The sequence below is a fragment of the Argentina silus genome (genome assembly GCF_951799395.1).
Source record: "Argentina silus genome assembly, contig: scaffold_128, whole genome shotgun sequence".
NCBI classification, from domain to species: Eukaryota; Metazoa; Chordata; class Actinopteri; order Argentiniformes; family Argentinidae; genus Argentina; species Argentina silus.
Window position 1 is genome coordinate 117,501 of NW_028152577.1, and position 5,000 is coordinate 122,500.

At 51.6% G+C, this 5,000-nt stretch overlaps 1 pseudogene across 1 annotated transcript in view; it reads left to right on the forward strand.

Moving 5' to 3' along the window:
* LOC310824738 (ceramide-1-phosphate transfer protein-like) overlaps positions 1-4,056 on the forward strand; it is a 5,131-nt pseudogene extending 1,075 nt beyond the window's left edge. Inside the window, exons 2-5 of the transcript in view lie at positions 635-755; positions 876-1,233; positions 1,657-1,828; positions 4,039-4,056. The product of the transcript in view is annotated as a ceramide-1-phosphate transfer protein-like (transcript). The remainder of the gene's footprint in view (positions 1-634; positions 756-875; positions 1,234-1,656; positions 1,829-4,038) is intronic.
* The last annotated feature ends 944 nt before the right edge of the window (positions 4,057-5,000 follow it).

Below are 5,000 nucleotides of genomic sequence, written 5' to 3' on the forward strand. Positions count from 1 at the left end.
AGGAAGTCAGTTATCTTAACGTTTAAAACAGGAAACAGGAGCGACCTTCAGGAAGGTCCTCCTCCTCCTCATCTCACTGTTCTCTCCTCCTCCTCCTCCTCCTCCTCATCTCTCTGTTCTCTCCTCCTCCTCCTCCTCCTCAACTCACTGTTCTCTCCTCCTCCTCCTCCTCCTCCTCCTCATCTCACTGTTCTCTCCTCCTCCTCCTCCTCCTCCTCCTAATCTCACTGTTCTCTCCTCCTCCTCCTCCCTCCCTCCCTCCATCCCTCCCTCCTCCCCCCTCCCCCCTCCATCCCTCCCTCACTCCCCCCTCCCTTCCTCCTCCCTCCCTCCCTCCCTCCTTCACTCCCTCCTCCCTCCCTCCCTCCTCCTCCCTCCCTCCCTCCCTCCCCCTCCCTCCCTCCCCCCTACATCCCTCCCTCCCTCCTCCTCCCTCCCTCCCTCCCTCCTCCTCCTCCTCCTCCCTCCTCCCTCCCTCCCTCCTCCCCCCTCCCCCCTCCATCCCTCCCTCCTCCCTCCCTCCCTCCCTCCTTCCTCCCTCCCTCTCTCTCTCAGCCAGACGCTCCAGCTGTTCTTGATGGGAGGGGCAAGTGGGAGGAGGTGGGGCTGAGTGTGTCGGCTCCTCCCCCTCCAGGGGCGTGTCCTGGTCAGGTGTTTCAGGTGTGGCGCCTCCTGTCTCACCTAAGCTCCGCCCTCGGACCCGACGCTGACGTCCTATTGGACCACTACCTCAACAGCTGGGATGAACTCATCAAGTACACGCACACACCGTCAGACACACACACACGCACGCACACACACACACACACACACACACACACACACACTGTCACCTACACTCACACACACACGTAACTGTGTAACCCCTCCTCCAGGTTCATGGACTCTCTGGGTTCGATCGTCGGGTTCTTCTCCCAGAAGGTCAGAGAGAAGGTTGCCGTGCTCCGCCTCCTGAGAGACAGAGAGGCTGCTGGGAGACGTAGTCCTGAGACGGGAGGACTCCCGCCCCTCCCAGCAGCCTCGTACGTGTCTGTGCGGGGGATGGCGGAGGGGGAGGGGAGGGAGGGCGGGGGGGGGGAGGGGGGGGGGGGGGAGGGAGGGCTGCAGGATGTTGCTGCGTCTCCACCGCTCCCTCCGGTGGCTGCTGCTGTTACTGCAGGGCCTGGGGGCGGGGCCACAGGGGGGGCCGGGGCCAGGCAGGGAGCGCTACCGCACACCGGGAGAACTCTGCAGGTATACACACACACACACACACACACACATACACACACACACACACACACACACACACACACACACACACACACACACACACACACACAGACACACACACACACACACCCACACACACAAAGACAGATGAGTCTGGTTGTCAGTGATTGTTTGTTGTGTAATAATGTTGTTAGTTGATATTCAACTCTGTCACAAAAACACACACAGGTCACCGTGGTTACCATGGTGAAAGCTAAGAAACACACCAGGTCACTGTGGTTACCATGGTGAAAGGATACTTACGCTATCAGACTTTAACATAGTTTACATAGTGTTGATGTTTAACTGACGTTTTTATCCAAAGCAACTAGTTCTGGTCAACTATTCCATTCCATATATCTGAATATGGATCTGATGTTGATGTAATCCCTCTCCTGTCCACAGGGAGGCGTACCTGGTGGCGCTGGCCCCTCACCACCCCTGGTTGGTCCGCCAGGCGGCAGAGCTGGTGTTTGTGGCGTTGCCGGGGCGACGCGTGTTCCTGGACGTTGTGTGTGTGAGGAGTGAGGAGGAGGCGGGGCCTGTTCTCAACACCGTCATCAAGGCCATCAGACTGGTACACACACGCACGCAGGACATCCTGGAGTCACATGACCTCATGGACCTACCGTAGACACACACACACACACACACACACACACACACACACACACACACGCACACACACACACACACACACACACACACACACACGCACGCAGGACATCCTGGAGTCACATGACCTCATGGACCTACCGTAGACACACACACACACACACACACACGCACGCACGCACACACACACACACACACACACACACACACACACACACACACACACACGCACGCAGGACATCCTGGAGTCACATGACCTCATGGACCTACCGTAGACACACACACACACACACACACACACACACACACACACACACACACACACACACGCACGCAGGACATCCTGGAGTCACATGACCTGATGGACCTACCGTGCGCGTGCGCGTGTGTTTGAGCGTGACTTTGTAACCCTAACCCTTGTTGTTACTGTGACTTTAAGAACTTAAACTCTGATTCTGATCCACAGTGTGGAATTGATTCCTATGCAAATCAGAGACCCTGTAAAAACAAATATATTAATTCCAAAATGACATGAACTATTATCCTTGCATTAAGATGGACTCAATTCAACTTATTGAGTGGTTTGTTGAAAACATTTTTGCATTTTAGCTGATTTTAAGAGCGTCATAGCAAAGGGTCTGAATACTTCTGTACATGAGGTATTTCTGTATTTTAATTTGAATAAATTTACTGAAATTTCTACAAACCTGTTTTTGCTTTGTCATTCTGAGGGATTGTGTGTGGATTTATGGCAAATAATTTTATTTTAATTCATTTTAAATTGAGTTTATAACACAACAAAAAAAAGTGAAGGGGTCTGAATACTTTCTGAAGGCACTGTATGTACCAGACCACTGGACCACCCCAGACCACCAAGCTAGGTTTCCTGTTCAGACTGACAGGTTGATAGCTGTCTCTCTGGCTAACAATAACCCTACATTCTAACCCTAACCCTAACCCAATAACCCTACATTCTAACCCTAACCCTAACCCTAACCCTACATTCTAACCCTAACCCTAACCCAATAACCCTACATTCCCCTCTGTTGTGTTTCTACCAGGGTTTGTTTGATGATGAGTTGTGAAAGGTGCAGTGGTTCTGTCTGGTCACCAGGGGGCAGCAGAGACCCCCGAACACTCACCACCTGGAGATCTCCTCCTCTCCTCCTCTCTGCTCCTGGGTCCTCCTCTCCTCCTCTCTACTCCTGGGTCCTCCTCTCTGCTCCTGGGTCCTCCTCTCCTCCTCTCTACTCCTGGTCTCCTCCTCTCCTCCTCTTCTCCTCCTCTCTGCTCCTGGTCTCCTCCTCTACTCCTCTCTGCTCCTGGGTCCTCCTCTCCTCCTGGGTCCTCCTCTCCTCCTCTCTGCTCCTGGGTCCTCCTCTCCTCCTCTCTGCTCCTGGGTCCTCCTCTCCTCCTCTCTGCTCCTGGGTCCTCCTCTACTCCTCTCTACTCCTGGGTCCTCCTCTCCATCTCTCTGCTCCTGGGTCCTCCTCTCCATCTCTCTGCTCCTGGGTCCTCCTCTCCTCCTCTCTGCTCCTGGGTCCTCCTCTACTCCTCTCTACTCCTGGGTCCTCCTCTCCATCTCTCTGCTCCTGGGTCCTCCTCTACTCCTCTCTACTCCTGGGTCCTCCTCTCCATCTCTCTGCTCCTGGGTCCTCCTCTACTCCTCTCTACTCCTGGGTCCTCCTCTACTCCTCTCTACTCCTGGGTCCTCCTCTCCATCTCTCTGCTCCTGGGTCCTCCTCTACTCCTCTCTACTCCTGGGTCCTCCTCTCCTCCTCTCTACTCCTGGGTCCTCCTCTCCATCTCTCTGCTCCTGGGTCCTCCTCTACTCCTCTCTACTCCTGGGTCCTCCTCTACTCCTCTCTACTCCTGGGTCCTCCTCTCCATCTCTCTGCTCCTGGGTCCTCTTCTCCTCCTCTCTGCTCCTGGGTCCTCCTCTCCTCCTCTCTGCTCCTGGGTCCTCCTCTCCTCCTCTCTACTCCTGGGTCCTCCTCTCCTCCTCCTCTCCTCCTCTCTGCTCCTGGGTCCTCCTCTCCTCCTCTCTACTCCTGGGTCCTCCTCTCCTCCTCCTCTCCTCCTCTCTGCTCCTGGGTCCTCCTCTCCTCCTCTCTACTCCTGGGTCCTCCTCTCCTCCTCTCTACTCCTGGGTCCTCCTCTCCTCTCCTGTAGTTCGAGTTCGAGTTCTAGTTCTAGTTTTAGTTTTAGTTCTAGTTCTAGTTCTAGTTCTAGTTGTAGTTCTAGTTCTAGTTCTAGTTCTAGTCCTAGTCCTAGTCCTAGTTCTAGTTCTAGTTCTAGTTTTAGTTCTAGTCCTAGTTCTAGTTCTAGTTCTAGTTCTAGTCCTAGTTCTAGTTCTAGTTCTAGTTCTAGCCCTAGTTCTAGTTCTAGTCCTAGTCGTAGTCGTAGTTCTAGTCCTAGTTTTAGTTCTAGTCCTAGTTCTAGTTCTAGTTCTAGTTCTAGTTTTAGTTCTAGTCCTAGTTCTAGTTCTAGTTTTAGTTCTAGTCCTAGTTTTAGTTCTAGTCCTAGTTCTAGCCCTAGTTCTAGTTCTAGTTCTAGTCCTAGTTCTAGTTCTAGCCCTAGTTGTAGTTCTAGTTCTAGCCCTAGTTCTAGTTCTAGATCTAGTTCTAGTTCTAGTTCTAGTTCTAGTTCTAGTTCTAGCCCTAGTTCTAGTTCTAGATATAGTTCTAGTTGTAGTTGTAGTTCTAGTTCTAGTCCTAGTTCTAGTTCTAGTCCTAGTCCTAGTTCTAGTTCTAGTTCTAGTTGTAGTTGTAGTTGTAGTTGTAGTTGTAGTTCTAGTCCTAGTCCTAGTTCTAGTCCTAGTCCTAGTTCTAGTTCTAGTTCTAGTTGTAGTTCTAGTTGTAGTTCTAGTCCTAGTCCTAGTTCTAGTTCTAGTTCTAGTTGTAGTTGTAGTTGTAGTTGTAGTTCTAGTCCTAGTTCTAGTTCTAGTCGTAGTTCTAGTTGTAGTTGTAGTTGTAGTTGTAGTTGTAGTTCTAGTTCTAGCCCTAGTTCTAGTTCTAGTTTTAGTTCTAGTTGTAGTTCTAGTTCTAGGTCTAGGTCTAGTTCTAGTTGTAGTTCTAGTTGTAGTTGTAGTTCTAGTTGTAGTTCTAGTTGTAGTTGTAGTTGTAGTTGTAGTT